We start from the raw sequence: 21,080 nt of genomic DNA on the forward strand, positions 1-21,080 counted from the left end.
AATTTGTCCTGCAATTCCTTTTCTACTTTCATATTGTTACTGAGTAAGTGTTGTCTGCCTACAGGTGTGTGTGTGTTTCAGCCTGCTTGCTGATTCATTTGCTGTTGTTTGCAGTACCTAACTTTGTGGGCAGTGCTGGTGTCCCCCAAGACAAGGATATATGTTCACTGTATGGATATGTGGTGGTAAATGCAATGGTGGTGTCATAGCATTGTCTACTGTTTGGTGTGGTAAGTATTTTGTCTTGGTTTGTCCAATGTGAGCATATATGGTGTTAGACCTGTCCCCCTGATATAGATTATGGATTTATCTAATGTGTGGCAGCTTGCGTTTTGTTTGTGCAGACATGGAGTGTGTTCAATTGTGCAAGCTTCCTTTTCATTTGACTGTGCATGAGTCAGTTGAGCTGTGTGTACCTTGCAGCTACTTCATTCATTTGGAGTTGTATTGGCTTTGTTGACTTGCACTTCCACATTGTGGAGATAGGCATGTCATTTGGGTCTAGTATTGTTTGTCTCTGAGATACATGCAGGGCCAGTTCCTGTGCAAATGCTGTTTAAGGAGCATGTACAAAGTGATATGTATCCAGGTGCAGCCTCCTTCTCTGAGTGCTCCTGATGCTCCATCCATATTGTGCAGGTATTATTTGCATAGTGAGCTGTGTATATTTGTCTCTCTGTCTCTTGTGCATTCCACTGTCCTTCCATTGTGTTACAATGTGGGTGATCTGTGTGTCCATTGGATGGCTGTTTAATGGGAGTGATGTTTGTGTTCCATGCCACATCCATACATATTTGTGCTGAATGTGATGACAGTCAATGGCATGTGTGCAATGTGAGTTTGTGAGTTGTATTTGAGATGTGATGTTGCTGTGTTTTTGGTGTTGTGTGACACAATGTTGTGTACACTTCACTGTCCCTGTGCCTGAAATGAGCAGACGTGTGTTTTTGTGTAGCGTTTGCTGTGCAGTGTGTGACCGGCCCAAAGGGGGCATATTGTTACTGTGAATGTGTTCTTTTTTGTGTCTAAATCAGATCTGAGACCCAATGACAAAGGTGCTTGATGCCCGTAGCATGAAACCCATATGATGTGGATGACAGCATGAGGATCTATTGTTGAGTGTAATGACACAGGTAGGTGTGTGTGTACATACAGTCAGTTGCGGCCACGGTGTGGATTTGGAACACCTTCAATGATCATCATCAGCGACAGGACGTGTGTGATGGGCTCTATGGTGGCACTGGACGTGTAATGCTGCCTGCAGGTGAGTGTCTCCCTTTAAACTACTAGTTTCCACTTGCTGAGACGTGGTGGTTGCACAGCCATGGTCACATTGGCGGTGTACAGCCTAATAATGTGTCCTGCAGAAACACAGGCTCCACCCGTCTGTTTGTGCAGCCTCGTGACCGTGCCGGTCTGTGCTGCCTGGTGATACTGGCAGGACTGTGGCGGTCTTTACTCCATATGACCACATGACTCATAATATGGCCGTCCAACCGCCAACCTGATGATGGTCGGACTCCCAATGCAGCCAGGGTGGTCCACAGACCACCAAACTCGTAATAAAGCCCTAAGTGTCAGGTAGGGCAATCATCTGTAGCCTACCTTGGGCATTACATGGATAATGGGACTATTCGCCGATTGGATGTCAAGATAGAGTGGGAGGTACCTACTACACAGACAGAGGTGAAGAGCTTTTTATGACTCACTGGGCATAACATGAACCTTTTGGAGAACTATGCAAGTATACTTGCCACATTGACTGCTTTGATCTCTAAGAATCAGAGCAGGAAGGCAACTGCACCAGTACTGAACATGTCTGACTACAGTCAGCCTTATATTGTAAAGAAGGATGCCTATGATAAAAGAGTTGGAGAGGTGTTAACTCAAATGGATGACATAGGAAGAGAGTGTGCGGAAGCTTTTATTAGTGGAAAATTGCTTCCTACTCAGAGAGTAGAAGTGGGAGGCTATTAAGAATAAGTGATCTGCCATAGTGTGGACCTTGTGTAAGTTCTGCCCATATATGTTTGGCTCTACGTTTGTGGCACAAACATATCAGAAGACACTGGAATGGTTAATGACTATGATAGGCGAGAATCTCAAGTTGTTCAGCTGTTCTATTTCTAAGCAAGGGTTAGAGTTTGTAGTAGAGCACATAGCTGAACTGAGCCACGGAAATGCTGATAAAATTTCCAGCTGCTTTTACTCATCTGACCACCCCACCTCTGCAGGCTAGGAGTTGGTTCGGGGTCTTCTGATTTTGAATGGGAATCCATTGAAACAGAAAAAACCTTGCGTGGTTGGAGGTGTATATCCCTGCCCTGAGTGCACAACTGTGCTGGAACTGGATGCCTAACACTGATTTATTTTCAAAGGTGAAAACAAATCATGTGTGTGTGCTACGACATAGACCTGTCTGAAAGATTACGGACTTGTTGGACTAGGAGGGGTGCCCAAAGTGCTACCATAATTGTAGTGAAAGGCTAGTGCTTTCATCAGAAGTTAGGCAGTAAGAGCGTAGTAGTGATTGGTAGTAGTGAACAGAACCTTTTTGCCCTTTGTCAATAGAGTGAGGTCTACAGGCTCACTCACCTTTTATAACAAGTCTGCTGCTGTGTGCTTAACGCACCCCTTGGCCTACATCAGATAGATGTGGAGTGTTGTTTAGACCAGGAGTAGTGACACAGCTGGATGTATGTGTGTCTGGGTAGGGTACAGTACAGCTATATAGCAATGATGTACAGTACTCATGTGGTTAGTGCATGTCCTGGGTGTAAGTTTGCCTTTGAGGAATACATTACATGAGAGATGTAGTGCTGTGCATTGCATGCGCAATGAAAGCATGTGCTGGGTTTATGTGTTGTTGTGTGAAGTACAATACATGAAGGATGTGGCACGCACATGGCAGGTGGGTGTGCTGGCAGTTTGTGTGTTTGTAAATAACAAAGCCTGACTAAACATAGAAAAGCTTCAATGTTGAACAGGGCATGCAGACTGAGTGTGTGTGCAAAATGTTTGTGGACATGTAAGATACAATACTTGAAGACAATAGTTCTGGAACGTAAGAATGCACGCAATGTTACATGACCTGGTGGACCCTGAATTTTTGGGAATCCCAGGCCTTCCTAGTAAAGATATGAAGAGGAGAGGAATCCCCCTGACAGCTTTGTGTATTGCTGCTTTTCTGTGAGCTGGGTAGGACACTGCAGGGATAAAGGGCAATGCTGCATTTACATTTCAAAAGACTGCTCTTTGATGCAGTGATAGATCACAAGAAAGAGGCCTTCTGGACACATCTCAGGAAAGTTGATGGGGCTGATAAGAGAATCATAAAGAGAAGGGCTGGGAGTCTGAGATTAGCCTTTTGATGCACCTATCACTGTGGCTGACATTCAGGTGTGAACACTGGTCACTCCCATGAATTGTGTTGTTAGACATTCAGCTTCAGAGTCTTGTCTGATGTGACAGACATTCTTTCATGAGGAAAGATAACAAAAAGTAGTGTCTACTTCAAAAGAGGCAGAATGCCAACATAAAACTCCAAAGACTCAGACCCTAAATAACATTTTGTTCTCTTTAAATGGATTATAAGAAGGGGAAGTTAAGGCTCCAAAATGTGTCATTTGCCAAGTAGCTGGAGGGTCTTTGTAAGAAAGGTGGGATTTGCAAGACTGCTGTCTATAACGAGGACTAGAGGCAAGGGCTTGATAGTCTCCCTGCTGGGTGAGGTGGCATCACCCAGGAACCAAGGTCACCTGCCTTTGAGCCTGGTACACCAGTGCCTGCCTAATTGCCAAGTACATTGTGCCCTGTGAGGGAGAGGAATAGAGAGATTTGTAAGGTGTAAGGTCCAGTGAGGGATCCTGAAAGAGGATTCCCTGAGCAAGGTGTGAGGCAGTGCACACATAGGGTAATTGCCCATGTAAAGTGTTGGCTCAATGACCCCCCATATGCCAGGAGAGGGCTACCATAGACTGAGCCATGAGTTAAGTGGTGTGCAGAATGGACAATCCCATACTGGTGTAAAGGTGACCCCGTCTTACGGGCGAGCCATCAGTGAAGATATTACTTCTGGAAGCACCAAGACTTGTAACCATATTGGTGTGGGCGTAGGCACCAAGATAGTCTGCACCAGTACTGTCAAGTACTGTGGCAACCCTGTATGTCAAGAGAATCTTCCAGTACCCGCATTGTGAGGAATTCAGGCTGCTGCCTGAAGGAGAGACTGATGCTTCACTCTGAAGGTTGGACCTGTAATGCAAGGGAACCGCCCTGACTGGCCATTGAGGACTGCTGAGAATGCTGTGGATGACGCCACACCCTTGTTGGATTCCATTAGGGAGCTGAAGGAAAGATTCCCCCCCACTGTGTAAAGACAACTTATAGTGTCTTCGCAAACTGAGAGCTGCAGCACCATAGTCACTTTTGACTAAAACCTGAGGAGTCAAAGGGAAACTCTTGAGTACAACCTGATAGAGAGCCTTCCCAAGGTGTGACTAATAGGGAATGGGGAATAACCCCAACACATTACACAAAGGAGGGTGGGACAGGTATTTGTCTGACAACTACCAGACCCCTGTCCTCCAGTGATATTGTGTTGTTGGTTCTAAATGTTTTACCTTTGCATGTGCAGGAGTTAGAATTTAAAAAAATGTTTCCTTCATGTAAAATCAAGTATTTGACTGGACATTGATTTATTGGCCACATTGTTTGCACTCTGAGTTGCGAGTTGTGTTCATTGACCTGTTTCTACATCTCCCCCATGTGAGCCTTGACTACTTGACCACAGTTTCCACTGACAGCAAAGTGCTGAAGAGGTACTTGGCCCAGTTGGTCAGATCCATAGTAGGTCGGGCCCAGGGACACCAGGAGTAAAAGGCCTCAACCACCACCATGGTTGGGCCCAGTAGTCCCGGAGTGCCCTGTGGCTCTCTGAAAGGGCTTCTAACAGGACCAATGGGTCAGAGCACTCTATCCTTTGGTTTACTTCACTTTTAGGGACAGCACAAAACCTCTGCACATTGTTTACATCCGTTTAAATATAATTCCTTTCTTTTCAGTAACAAAGCTGAATCAAAGTGTCTATTTTTATTTTATTTATTTACTATATTAAATGTAAATACTGACTATTTATTTTACCTCTACTCATTTTTAGATTTTGCCTCTGAGAAAGCTTTATAAATCTTCACAATCTATTGTTTTTCTAAAATAATAATACAAAATGCACACACATAGAAGAGCTTTTGGTCTGTAGGTATCACCCTTTGGTCTGTTAAACTGTCATTCACAATTTGCTTCTGGGCACTACAGCATACTGATTGGGTCAGTGAATCAGCCCAATTGATCTATTAGCTCCCTTCACTTTCAGTGACCTCAGAAAGCCTCTGCACATTGTTCAAAATCACCTAAAATGCCTCCTTTCTCTTGAGTGACAAAAGTGTATTTTATTAATATTTTACATACTGACTAATTAACGCTCCTGAATATTGTGTGCCCAGTTTCATGCTGATTTATTTGTAGTCTTCTTTTTAAAGTTGCCATAATACATTTTTAAAGGTCACTGTAACATTGTAGATGCCCACTGTTTGAGGATGTGGTTTGTTGGTTATTCTCTTTTCTTTAAGAATTAATAATGAAATGCATGGCACAACTAAAATATTTGTTCTTTAAGAACATCACTAATACAGAGGGGATATCAGTGAATGTTTTTTAATTTAAAACATTCTATGGCAGACACATTTAGTTGTACATATGTTTTTTTCAATTTATTTTCTAGCATATGCTTGCATTTAAAACATTAACAACTACAACAGTTTGTGAAAATTAGACCTATTGACTAGCCAGTGCTTGTTGAAACATTTGTTATTAAGGGCCTCATTATGATCTTGGTGACAACCATCAATATGGCGGAGGTGGAGCTGCTGTCAAGGAGGCGGCCTCACCCCCATCATATTACGATTTTCTGAAACATCATATTACAACGTATGCGCCGGTCAGACCGGTTAAAACAGTGTGGTAGCATTGACCTTGGCTCCCTTAGCAAGCCGAGGCCAATGCCGCCGCACATTAGCACACAACCCTCAGAATGCGCACTGTCTGCATAGCACACAGTACGTATTCCGAGGGTGCTGGCAGGGGGGGTCCCGTCCCTGCACCGTCCACGACATGCTTTCCCCCAGGCTTTCCATGAAACTGCCATGGCTGACCACAACTTCGACCGCCGCCAACCCGTTGGGATCTGTGATCCAGGGGATGGCGGCGGTCTCCTGGTGGTCTGAACCCCAGAATCATAATCTGGTGGTCGGAAAGCCTGGAGAGCAGGTGCCCGACCGCAACCCGCAAATCTGTCAGTCCATAGACTGCCAACCTTGTAATGAGGCCGTAAGTGTTTAAGTGATATTGTACCATTGAGGCTGCCTGCTATTTGAGTGGTTGGTTAGATTTATTCATAACTCCTTCAGAAATAATAACAATAAAATGCCTGGCACAACTGAAAGGCTTGGTGTTTGAGGGACATCGTTAGAAAAACAGCCATATCAATTAATTTATTTTTAAACGTAAAAATATTTGGGATGCATTTGTTTACTGTTGAACTTTTTTGTCTATGCAGGGTCATCCCCAACCTTTTTGCCTCCTGCCTCCTATTTTTTCTGACCTGTTGCTGTTGGTTTTTGAACTCTGAGCACTTTACCACTGCTAACCAGTGCTAAAGTGCATATGCTCTCTGTGTAAATGGTATTGTTGATTGGTTTATCCATGATTGGCATATTTGTTTTACTAGTAAGTCCCTAGTAAAGTGCACTAGAGGTGCCCAGGGCCTGTAAATCAAATGCTAGTAGTGGATCTGCAGCACTGGTTGTTCCACCCACATTAATAGCCCTGTAATCATATCTCAGACCTGCCACTGCATTGTTTGTGTGTGCAGTTTTTAACTTCAATTTCAACCTGGCAAGTGTACACACTTGCCAGGCCTAAACCTTCCCTTTTCTTACATGTCAGACACCCCTAAGGTAGGTCCTAGGTAGCCCCAAGGGCAGGGTGCAGTGTATGGTTAAGATAGGACATATAGGCCCTCATTACAACCCTGGCGGTCAAAGACCGCCAGGGATGTTTTGGAGGTTGCACCGCCAACAGGCTGGCGGTGCAACTCGCATATTACGACCGCGGTGGAAACGCTGCTGTCGCACCACTGGGACCGGCGGTTTCCCCTACACGTTGGCCCCGGAGGATTTAATTCTCCTGTGCAGCGCTGCTTGCAGCGCTGCCCATGGGATTACGAGTCCCCTTCCCGCCAGCCTTTTCATGGTGGTAGGAACTGCCAGGGAAAGGCTGGCGGAAAGGGGAGTTGCGGGGCCCCCTGGCACAGCCCCATAAAGCTTTTCACTGTCTGCACAGCAGCCAGTGAAAAGCGTGATGGGTGCAACTGCACCCGTCTCACGGCTGCAACACCGCCGGCTCCATTTGGAGCTGGCTCCCATGTTGCGGCTGACATCCCCGCCCGCCAGCCCAGCGGGGATGTCATAATGGCCACTGCAGGAGTGCGGCTGCATTGGCGGCCACACGGCGGTTACAACTTGCCGGGTGGCGGTTGCCGCCTGCCAAAGTTGTAATGAGGGCCACAGTATTGTGTTTTGTATGTCCTGACAGTGAAATATTGCTAAATTCGTTTTTCACTGTTGCAAGGCCTTTCCCTCTCATAGGTTAATATCGGGGCTACCTTTAAATCTGATTAAAGTGTAGATTCCCTTTGGGAGCGGATGGACATGTGGAGTTTGAGGTCTCTGAGCTCACAATTTAAAAATACATCTTTTAGTTAAGTTGATGTTAAGATTGTGCGTTTGAAAATGCCACTTTTAGAAAGTGAACATTTTCTTGCCTATACCATTTCTGTGACTCTGCCTGTTTGTGGATTCCCTGTCTGGGTCAGTTTGACAGTTGGGTTGTTTTTCACCTCACACTAGACAGTGACACAAAGGTAGCTGGGGTGTAGCCTGCATTTCCTAATTAGCCACCTCTGCTAGGAGGGAGGGGTGGAGTGGTCACTCTCATCTGAAAGGACTGTGCCTGCCTCTGACAATGCAGACTCCAACCCCCTGGTGTGTGTCTGAGGCCTTGCCTGGGCAAGGCAGGATTTCACAAGTAGGTGTGAGTCCCCTTTGAAGAAAGGTGACTTCAAAGACTAAAATGGGTATAAGAAGGGCACCCAAATCTACAGACTTTAGAAACACTTCTGGAACCAAGAAGAACCTCTGCCTGGAGAAGAGCTGAATAGCTGAGGAAGAAGTGCTGCCCTGCCTGTGACTGTGCTTTGTGGAGCTATCCTGCAGTTGCTGCTTCTGCCAGAGTAAGAGGGCAAAGACTGGACTTTGTGTGCCTTCCATCTTGTGAAGAAATCTCCAAGGGCTTGATTTAGAGCTTGCCTCCTGTTGTTTAAAGTCTCAGGGACAGCAAAGACTTCTCTCTGCCAGCCCCTGGAGTCTCTGGAAAGACTCCTACTCTGCCCTGTGGTGCCAATCCAGTTCCTGGGACCCTGAAAGGAGAAGCTGTCAGCCTAAAGACAAAGAAATCCACGCACAGAGCGCTGTGCGAGAAAAAGATAGATACGACTTCGATCTGCGGCTGAAGAAACGACGTGCCACCGGCTCCGCAGCGGAGAAACGATGCTAGCAGGGAACAAGACCGAAGAATCGATGCACGGAGCAGGAGAAACGACGTGCAGTATCGCTGACGGAGGCTTGGAGTTCACAACCCTCGCTGCGGGGTTTTCGGATCTTCGTGCGGCTGGATTTCAGACTCAAGTACTGCTGGGCTTGGAAAAACAAAGCAAGGCCTGCCCGGACCTGAGAGTGCTGACCGGATCGACGCATCGCCCTCCTGCAGAGAGAAGAAATGACGCGCGCCGACCCAGCAAAAGGAGAAATGATGCAGGGTCCCGCTCGTGAGTGGAATCAACGCATCGTAAGCCCTTTTTGACGCGCACTCGCCCCTGCAGGGTTATTTTTGATGCACCCAAGGTACTTTTACACGCTGACAGTGTTAGTGTGGGTTTAAAACTACTTAAAGACTCTTTTTGATTTTTAATTGATAACTTGACATGTGTATTGTCAATTTTTGTCGTTTTGGTCTTGTTTTGTTTAGATAAATATTTCCTATTTTTCTAAACCTGTATTGTGTCATTTTGTAGTGTTTTCATTAAGTTACTGTATGTGTTGGTACAAATACTTTACACCTGGCACTCTGAAGTTAAGCCTACTGCTCTGCCACGCTACCAAGGGGGTAGGCAGGGGTTAGCTGAGGGTGATTCTCTTTTACCCTGATTAGAGTAAGGGTCCTTGCTTGAACAGGGCGTAACCTGACTGTCAACCAAATACCCCATTTCTAACATTTACAAAACAAAAGAAAAAATAACCAAGGCACAAGATTTATTTTCTTTGCTCTGCTAATGCTAGTTATATATGCTGTGTCACAGAACTGGTCTTGGCTGGCTCTGTGAGGGCTGCCTTACCTGTGATGTGTGACTCACATTTATATACCCTGTGTCACAGAGCAGATGCATGCATTCAGTGTGGTCTGCAGATCTTCTGCTGTTCTCTTGTCAGTTTCCCAGAGCGGATCTGGGATTTGGTATGGGCTTCTTTAATTGCACTATGAAACATTTTTACATACCCCTGCCACAGAACTGTCCTAATTTGCTTCTCAAAGTCAGGTGAGGTGAGGCGCAACATTAACTTTTACTTACAAATTAGGATGACGGTTTTATAGTTTGTAATTAAAATGTCTGCATTAATCCATATTTTCCAATCATTACATTTGTGTTCATTTACATTTATTAAGTGTTTGGCGAAAAAAATAAAGGGCCTCACTATGAATTTGGCAGTCATGAGACTACCAAACTTGCTTTAGCATTCGGACCGCCTCACTCCTGGCGGTCCAAACTCCAGAATATCACCCTGGCGGTTGGACCATGAGGAGACCGCCGCCACCTCCAGCATCACGGATCATGATGGGTTGCCGGTGGTCAAAGTTGTGTTCAGCCATGGCAGCACTGAGTTCAGCACCGTCATGCTGATAACAACTTCCCTTTCCGCCAGCCTTTTCATGGTGGGGTCCCCGCCATGAAAAGGCTGGCGGAAAGGCAATGCTGGTGGCCACAGGGAGGCCCGTGCACTGCCCACTACCATGTCGTGGGCAGTTCATGAACCTCCCTGTCAAGCACCCTCGGAATGAGCACTGTCTGCTGCAGCAGACAGTGCTCATTCCAAGAGTGTGGGGCACACTCTCTGTGGAACAACATTGGCCTTGGCTCCCTGAGGAGCCGAGTCCCATGCCACAGAACTGTTTCCATCAGGCTGACTGGTGGAAAGCTACTAATACAGATGTTTCCACCGGTCAGCCCAGTGGAAGCACTGTAATAGGACTGGGTAGTAATGATGAGGCCCAAAGTCATAGCTAGTACATTTTTTTTTAATTCTTTAATCTTTAGTAGGCGCTATCACTTGGAGGCCTTCAGAGTTTTGGTTTTATAATCAACTCTGAGCAATGAAAAAATGCTCTTCCCAGGAAAACATCAGCATTATGGAATGAACATCTGCAATTCCTTAAAGAAATGTAAAGTTTTTAACTCCCTGAGATGTCCATGTACACAACTTTTGCAGGCATTGGTCTGCGGTCATGACCGAAGCCCAGAATCACTCAAAGAAGTTCTAGTTTTTCTGTTTGCTGTTTTGAAAAACTAATATAGAGAATGAATCATCTTGATTTCAATCACTATTTATGTGTAAAGACGACAATTAAACAGAAAACTACTGGTCTTTACCTTAAACAAGTGAACATCATAACCAATACACACAATAGAAACACTTTCTAAGATTAAATATACTTTAAACCCATGATGTTACATGAAAGTACAGTTTTTACTTGCCAATGAATCACGTGATAGTTTTTCATTTGCTGACAGAAAATAAACAAGCATTTGCAATGCAACGGGTCTCGCGTTTGCTCATGTTAGAGCAGATAGCGTTGTAAACTCATAACCCGACTTTTCACATATCGGCTAAAGTGCATTTATGAACATAACCTGAAAAAGTGCAATTAACTATGTAAAGCGCTCGATTTCTGCCAAGCAAAATGGCGCTAGTAAATTAGAGAAAAAGTAGTCCACGAGCCGGACAGAAAACAGCGAGCCTCGCATGTTTTCTGTACTTGGTCGATGCGCTCGAGGAGGGCTAGCCACCGGAAAAGGCATGACCTATGCATGCCTTAGACTAATGAAAGCAAGCAGATTTTAATAGGCAAGCACACGAACCAATGAAAAACACGGACGTGACATCAACAGGGCTCCGAGCCCGTTTCTAAACACTAAAGCGTCTCGCTGCGATACGCATGTGCAAGCGCATGCGACGCAGGCTCGACCCTAAAAAGCTTTTCCTCTTTGGTAGTGTGATTTTAAGCTAGTTATCTAAGACACAATAATAGCATTACCGTGTAATTGGTTGCCCCTGAAAGTTCAACCTCGGGCAGCTGACTAAATAGAATATCACAGCTGCATGGAGGGCAAGCACTTTTTGTGGAAACACACAACTTCTACCTAAATAAAACATGTATTCCAACATGTGAGCAGAGTCCAAGCTTCATTCCGGGTGGTTCTCACATAATTTTCTGGTGATAGATGCACTGTCGAGCCATTAAAAAACGTATTTATGGCATGGTTTGCATCGTGTTTGCGCCACGTGACGTGGTGCAAGAGCGACGCAAACCTTAAGTGAGATTTATGAAGCCATGCAAGGCCACTTTGCATTTCCCTGCATGGCTTCATAAATCTCGGGTAATGTAAGGCAGCTCAGATCACTGTGTTACTCTGCGCCAGGGAGTTGTTTCTGTGGGTGTTGAGTGGGTGTTCCTGCACAAAATCTATGGATTTTGGCACTTTCCCAGATTTACAAGAACTTGTAAACCTGTGAATGTGCCTAAAAGATATGCTCCCCAGGAGAGGAGTAACAAGGAGAAATTTATTTCTTCTTGTTTTTTCCTCTTTAAATGTGGGCTGCACTCTGCAGCATACATAGAAAGAGGAAAAAGCCTCCCAGGATTGTTTTTCTTCAGGAATATGCCCCTTCCTGCACAAAAACGATCCTGTATGCAATGCAGACAACCATGCACCATTGTCCGAGGATGTCTGTATTGCTGCTAGATACACAAAGGACGCCAATCAGAAGAAAAGAACAGGAATACAGATATTGGATAAATATGTTGCATTCCTGTCCTTTCCCTGTGACGCAGGGTAGCGATGCCCTGCGCCACGAAGCCCATAATTATTGTCCCTAATGTCCCTGACGATCTCAAAGCTTTCTCGTAATGCATGGGGCACTTCTGAACACTTGTCATGCCTGGGACCACCATGGTAATTATGCCAGTGCTGGACATGACAACAGTCATTCACGCTGACAGATGGACAGGATGGAGGCTGTTTTTGTTGATGTAGCAGGCTGAGGTTCTGTCACTGGAAATACAACATTTCTGCTCCTGCTCTAATTTAGTTGACGAAAGTGATGGATTAGACAGACGGGACATCTGTCAAATTTTGATGACTATTTCATGAGGAACAGAGTGGATTTTATTGTGCTTGAAACTATACGCACTACATTTCCCTATACCATGTAAACAGTACGATTTTTCCAGGAATTTTGATTTTATGAATTATATGGAAATGTGCTTTCTCTCTCTCTCTCTGAGCGTGTCTGATGCACAACTATCAAAGGCAAAAACCGAGTAGCTTTGGCATAAACTGATGTCTAAAGTTAGCAGTAAAGATTTAAAATGGTTCCTTTAATGTGCAACAGAAAAACACAGTGTTGGGGCTGAAAAATGTTTTGAAATTGATGGTGTCAAAGTGGTCCTCAGCACAAATGTGTCTTTATTCTGCCATAACATCTCAGTGGTGGTGTAAAATGTTTCTTAAGGGCATCCTAGTAACCTTGGTGCAGAGCTGAAATGTTGAGTATCCAGGCCTAGATTTACAAAAAATTCATGCAGCGCAACACAGCAAATAAAAATGCTGCACTGGATCGTGTGAAAGCGAGAGAGCAGGACAGAACCAGATCTGAAAAGATATGGCGCTGTTTTCCTCTCTCCCTGCTCTGGCGCACTTTAGACTGCCATCCACCATAGCACACAACCTTGCGTCAGAGTACCAGGTTGTGTGCTTTCTATAAGAAAAATAATTTTTGTACTGGAAGGGGACTATTACAGTGCCAAAACTATCCTATAATATACTTCCTGCGTTGATTGTGTGCTACATAGGGCAGAACACATGCAATGTAGAAAAAACAAGGAGAAAAGAAAACATTTCTTGTCTCGAGGAGGCTTAGGGTTGTGCTGCAAAGCCCTGTCTTTGAGTATTTGTAGATAGGAATTTGCATCAAAACCCATGAGTGGTTGCATGTGAACATCCATTTGCCATCTATGAAACACCCCCTTGATACAAAGTAACACAAGGCAGGGCATTGTGCAATTCTGATTTACTTTGGGAATTTATCCAATGCAAATTCTAACTTGCATTGGATAGTAAATTCCAGCATATGCATTACAAAAGTGATGCAAACCCTCCAAAACGTGTTAGTAAATCTGGGCCCAAATACTCTAGGGCAATATTTACACCATATCTCCTGAAAAATACAAATATCGCATTTGCTTATGAAGGCACCTACTCTGTTTCAGATAGCTTTGGATGAAGCCCTGCAATGCACCAAAGGGCATGTATGGCTTGTCTGAATGTAGAACTATGGGCAAGATTTATACTGTTTGATGCAAAACTGCACTAACGCAGTTTTGCGTCAAAAAGGTTAGTGCTGACTAGCGCCATTTTTTTAACATTGGGCGTCATATTTATACTGTGATGCTGGATGGAGCTAAAAATAGGTTAGAGTAATTTTTTCCGACTTTAACCATTGCACCTTGTCGTAAGGCAAAATGACGTTAATGGAGGAAAAATGACTAATCCGGTTTACAACATGTAAACACATCGCGAAATGGAAATGCACCCTTTTTGCCCAGAATAGCATCAAAAACAGATACAAACGGAGATAACAGTGCAAAGGAGAGCCAAAATGGAGCCAGAAAGCCAGGAGAGACCCCAGGGTGACCCCACTCAACCAGGAACCAGCCAGGAGGACACAGACAAGACCCAGGAGAGGGAGAAGAAAAAGAGAAAGTGTTGTTTCAGCACAGAGGAGCACGAAATACTGGTGAGAGAGGTGACGGAGTATCAAAATCAACTCTTCGTCACCTCCAAATTGCCCATTGGAAGGAGAGAGGCAATCTGGCAGCAGATAGTGGATAAGATTAACAGTGTGACAAAGGTCAGGTGAACTGTAACTGGGTGCAAGAAACGCTGGCATGACCGCAAGTGAAGGACAAAGGAAAAAATGGCAAGGAACAGGAAGATAGCACTGCTAACTGAAGGTGAGAGTCCAGCACCACAAGAGGACTTAGATGAGATGATGGAGGAGATGGTTGCAGCAGTTATCCTGAAGGAAATTGTCACAGGAACTGCAGGACAGCACAAACTACCAGGAAACACCACAAATTGCATGGGAGAAATGTATGCTAAAATGTCAATTGCATGAAGGAGGAGGCACATAGGACTCACACAATGCAGGTCAAAGGAGCGCAGAGAGACACAATGCACATTAAGCAAGTTGCACCATGCCGACGTAAGCTACACATGTACCTATGCCTTGGTATTGCCATGCACCATGAAACATACACAACCTGGACATGCGTTGAACACCAGGCCTAAATACCTTTATGTACATATGCAGCACATGGGATCGATGGGATGTATAATCACTCGGCCACTGGTTGTGTCATCACAATATCCCTTGCATGTAGTCATATCAACACCACCAACAAGACCAAGACGTCAGAGACCAGGTAGTCAGTCAATACCATTCCTGGGGTCACATCATAGTGGTGTCCCTTGCACTAACACCTTGCAAATGCTTTGCCTCATTGCCCAAACACCTGTGTACTGCATCTCACAGCACACAAGTCATTGCAACTGTGCCAACAGTACCCAGGCATGTGCCAGTAGCACCACCACACTGCACAGAGACACCACATCCACATGAGGCAGCCATCCCTCCATCATGTAGTCAGGGTGTCCCCTGGGTGCATGGAACAATGAACTGAACAGGCGCTGGGGGAATTAAAGGCTGGACCTGTATTATTGGTAACATGACACTACCCGGACCAACCAAACTGAAGTAGTGTTGAACCACACATCTTGATGCTGAACTGAACTGTGCCACTACAGAAAATATGTACAACAGATAGCAAACAGTAGGTCACAACAGTCACAGGCTGAGCCCAAAACTACTCTGACACAACCATGTCAGACAGATGGGAATGGGGAAATATACAAACACATACAACACATGGGGTATGGATGTGAACATAATGGTGTATAATTCAACATTGACAGGAGGGTGATGGTGCATGGTCAAGTACGCTGTTGGTAAGACTTCCAGTGTAGTCTACCCTTTGTGCTTAGCAGTGTGAGCCACGCGTTGGGATGGAGGCTGGAAATCTGTCTGTTCATGGTAGCTCTGTGGGGCACTTAGCACAACATTCTTGATTGATCAAATAGACTCAGTGCCACTTTTGGGCTGCATTGGGTGTAACAGGACATGCTGCTCTCAGCCCTGCAAATCAGGCAATGGAAAGGGCGAAGGGCCAGGGCATGAGACCTCCTGCACTGCCCATGCCAAGTGCATGGGCTGTGCAGGGGCATCCAGGGCCATACCATATCACCAGTAACCATTGCATGGGGGTTTCACAGGACAGATGGCATAGCCAGTACGTAAGCTGCTGGAAACCGGCCATGTCCAGACCATTGGCACATGGGGCATTCCACATTGACAACAGTTGCCACTGCCACCTGTGCTGTTGGGAGAGGTCAAATACACAATGGCAGTCAGGTGCCCATAGGACTGTTGCACTTGAAATGAGGGACCAGTATGACTACCTGCAGAATCATCTTTAACTTGCTTCATGCCCTGACCTAAGTACAACTCTTATTAACTGGATATGTCCATTTACCATTAGGCACTGTCACATACAGAATGATGTTCACAGCAGAAATGTCATACTCATGCTGCGCATCCCTGGGTCTAACCCTGTGCTTGTGTCAAATGAGCTGTACTGTCACCATTCTGCATTCATGTATCATAGTGCAAGGAGAGCTGCATTGAAGAGGAGGACATAGGTGTTTAGTAAGGCAAACACACCTACACAGACAGAAGATGAAACTGAACTCTGTGAGGTCCATGAATGCCATGCATTGTAGCACACAAACACAAACAACAACATGAGGAGCCATCAGTGGTAACAAGAGCATAGTGTCCTGCCAATGTCATCCCTGAGTTGGTGCAAGGTCTCAGCACAGCATGGGTGTATGTGAAATATGTAAGACTGTGACAGGTGAAAATTGCCATGTGTGGTGCTGTGGCATGAGCACAGCAAAACCCATTACATGGCCTCACCATGCAAATGGATTCATAGGAAGGGTAGATAACGAAAAGATGGTGTCAAGCCACATAAAGAATAGGCATCACACTTAGAAGATGTGACGCAGTCAATTGTGCCAACTGGGCTTCCCTTCATGTGACATGCAGGTGGGGCATAGGGCTGTAGACTGCAGCCAAGATGTACTGGAACAATACTTTGGAACTAAGGGGCGCATCATAGGCTCCTAGCGCCAGAGAAGCGCCACTTTTCGTGACACTTCTGTGGCGGTAAGCTCTGCACCATATGGACAAGGTGGCGTTAAGCCACTTTTTCTGGCTTAACGTCACCTTGTAAATACGGCCCCTTCCCATGCATCACTGTGCGTGGAAGGGGTGTTCAATGGGTGTTGTTGTGGACATGCCACAGCAACACCCATTGCATTTTGATGCTGCCTCAGACTAATGTAATCTTGTAAACCTGAGGCAGCGCCAAAACTTACTCCACCCCCAGGGGTGGCGTTAGCAGGGTGCAACGAGGAGGAATATATTTATACCTCCTCGTTTTTGCTTTTCCAATGTGTCCTGCTTTCTGCAGCATGCATAGGAAAAGCAAAATGCCAGAAATGATTGTTTATATGCGTGAAGGTGTCCCTTCCTGCACATAAACAATCATTTGAAAATTATGCTTTGGTACTTCTGTGTTTGCTGCATTCTACAGCTCACACACAAGAGACAAAGTGCCATTAGTGATTATTAATGCGCAGGAAGGGACACATTCCCACACATAAACAATCACACCCCTCAATGCATACATCCTTGCATGATGGTTCAAGGATGCTTGCATTGGTGCTGGCAGCTGAATTTTGCACCAGTGCGGGGGACAACACAGGGGTGCATCAATTATCCATAAATTTGGCCCTAAGATTACAATGAACCTCAAATATCATCAGTGACGTGACATATCAACTGCCTCAACCCAAATAGACTGATTTTACACAATCTCATTGCACAGGATGATGGATCTCCTGCGGATCTGCCTGACCTGGAGGACCCTGATGACCTAGATGACCAGCTGGCAACTATCAACCAAGAGACCCTCCAAGAAGTCCTTGTAAACCTCCAGACACCATCTCCAGTCGCAAGGAAGAGTTTTGATGTAGCAGACATCTCACAGGCTCCACTTAGGACCCCAATAGTATGACCTGCCAGCACCAACACAGCTGAGGACTCTGGGGACCCAGTGACCAGCTTTGAGAGGACAGTGGTAGGAGTCCAGTGGGAGCTGGCCAAGGAGGTGCAGGTGGGGATGTAAACTATGGCAGCCAGCCTGGAGGGGATGCGGACGTGCATGGTTACAGCTACTGAACAGACTGCAGCCAACCAACACACACACTCCCCAATGCGTGGAGTCCAGGAGTGTCTGAGGGACATAGCTGCTGCCACAAGGGAGAGGCCACAACAACTGCCCTTCCCAAACTGGCATCAGCGTGCTTGGGAACAAGATGGACTCCATGCACCAGGAAATGGTCTGCCTCAGGGCAGACTTGGCTGCCTACCACAGGGATGTTGCTGCTATATTAAAAAATCAGAAGCTGCTCCTTGCTGCAGTGATGCTATATGTTGTACACAGATAGCAGCTTCTGTGAATTGGGAGTCTACATCTCCAACCACTGAAGTATGTGTGGCCCCCTCTACCTCTCCACTACCACCATCAAGGGTAGAGGAGACACCACACACATCAGAGGATGAAGATGTGGAACAGATCATCTTCACCTGTAGAAGTTCCCGGTAGCACCAGCCCATGCCACATGGGCAGTGTTTTCCTTTGTCCTGTGCTTGACATCATGCCAGTGTTAGCACTCTTCACCGACACACAGTCGACCTTTCTGCTATGGACTGCAATTGTCTCTAACTTTTCAATTGGCAATTTATGTTCCCCTGCACTGAAAGACACTTTACCCAAGCATGTCCCATGACATGTCCCTCAACCCTGGACTTGTGTTGTGTCACAATTGGATGGATTCCACTAATGGGGTCACAGACAGTGACATTGTAAATATTGCACTACAACACTTGTTATTAAACACCACCTACACAAGCAGCATGTCTTTGTGTGTTGTGGCACATGTACTACGCTTGTGAATTGTGATGTGTGTAACATCTCTTTAGTCACAGAGTGTCAGTACAAGAGTGCATGAATATGTGGGCACATTACTACGCACATGGTACCAACATGATGAACTTCGATGCTGGTCTCATCCCCTACAAGCAATTCACTGAGTATGTAAAAAATGTTGAAGACATGTATGCTACACCCACTACATATGGCAGGAATGGCTGTGAAACAGTTCTCGGGCAATATCATCAGCTGGGAGTACCAGTAGAACACATTGGTGTGAAACAGAGGGACTCAACCTCACCTGTAATTGCCACTGGTCAGTTCAGCAGGATAGTAATGAAATGTAGGCTGTTGTCAGATGTCCCACAGTGCCCAACATTCCGACACAGGACCCATAAAATCGCAGCTGAATTACCACACCTACCTGTCCTATACATGGTCAACATAGTCACCTTGAGTAGTGGGTACACTGGATGGCAGATGCACAGACAATTAGATGTGTTGTAGCTGCCAGTGTGACAGCTCAGTTGTAAGAAGGTGAGGAACATGTCAAGAGAGGTATCCGAAGGCAGGACAGAATCCCTAGGACACAATTTTCAATGTACACCCATGGGAAGACCCTGAGATTCAAGCATAAGACACATGAAGTAAGGGTGTAACCAAACAATTTTAATTAGAATTTAACTAAACCTTAAAGGATTAGGAACACCCATCCTAACCTAACCTAACCTAACCTATCCTAACTATACAAAGCCAACAACAGACCCAAACTACTCTATGCTAAACTTACCTAACACATTTAACAACACACTCTAAACATTGGCCCCTTACACCCCTTACATCACGAGACACATGCAGGACAACATATACTAAACTTTACATCTACTACCTATTACTAAACAAATATATATATATTTTGGTATATTTTATTTTTTAAATATATATATATGTATATATATATATATGTATATATTAATATAACACATAAAGGCCCCTACATCACCCCCCCCACCCACCCACCCACATAGTAAAATATAACAAGTAGAAAACCCACCCCCAAACCTACTTATCCTAACTAAACTACTAACCTAATCTAACCTGACACTAACACCCTAAAACCCACTAAAAAACACTAAAAGAAATGAGGAGGGAGGGGACTGAACTGGGGGTGAGAGTCATTATGCCATTCACAGATTGACCCTCTTCACTTTCCTCTTGATGAATTTGAGTCTTTTTGTGTTTTTCTCTACCTTCTTCTCAAGAGTGTCCAAATTTTTGAGGACCAGTGTGACATCCCTCTGTAGGTCCTCAATAGCACTCATGTCCATGGCAACAGGTGTGGCCGGCTGTGGCATGGATGTGAATGCCCGCCACTCACCTGTAGATTTCTCCGTGCGATAGTGGTGTGCCATCCTCCGGAACCCAGATTCTACTTCCAGTATGTGCCGATAGCGGACTGCCCTCTTCTGAAAAGCACACAGTTCCTCGTTGTTCATGTTGGCAGCTGTTAAAATGAGGCAGGCAACCATCAGTATCAGCATTGTGTGGAGTATGTACAGATTATTATCTTACACTCTACATCGAAATGCACATGCACTCCAACTCATATTACGGATAATACAATGGCCCTGATGAGTGAAACGACAATGCTGCCTTAGCATCATTTCATTGACACCATAGCCACTCACAACAAGATTTAGGAAACAAACAAAATTAGATGGGCATTGATTTTGTGCCATGTGTAACAATGCAAAGGCAGCGTCAACTTCACATAGATCAGGGCCACTATTCCTCATCATCTGTGTCAATTTCCGACCATACATCATCTGTAACTTGAATCTGTTATTGAGAGTATGGGATGCAGTTGGTAACCATAAGGGGGCAGTGTTTATAGGTACACATGCAAGCCTGATCAAAATGACTGTCACCTACACGGTGAGCACCACATCTACCTACAAATTTGTTGTTCCTCACCCACTGTGCTTCAGGGGTATGGCCATGCAATTCATCATCTCAACTGTCCAGGTCATCCACCAAGGCATGCCCACTCATACATATAGTCAGGGAGTGGACCATATGTTAGGAGGGATGACAACTAGGAAGCTGGTACATATAGGTCTTTCACATCTACATTCATGTGTCCAGGTGTAGACACCAATCAATACGTGATCAGCCAATACCATTCCTTACACACCCATAACCATGTCAGCACACATTTGGACTTGACCTGCATGCACTCCTATTACATTCCATATAAGTGTCACGTAAGTGGAGTACAATATATGTGACACCATGCTGGGGGACAATTGCCCACCCAGTCCTACATGTACATTACACAACAGGGATGCACTAATTTGTGTACAAAATGGTGCATCACTGTGTTGCCAGAATGACAGTGTGTCCCAGTGCCAATATTTCCCAACAGTGCACATCTCAGTCAAAAATGGGCCTAC

This window comes from Pleurodeles waltl, chromosome 3_1 (genome assembly GCF_031143425.1).
Source record: "Pleurodeles waltl isolate 20211129_DDA chromosome 3_1, aPleWal1.hap1.20221129, whole genome shotgun sequence".
Taxonomy (NCBI): Eukaryota; Metazoa; Chordata; class Amphibia; order Caudata; family Salamandridae; genus Pleurodeles; species Pleurodeles waltl.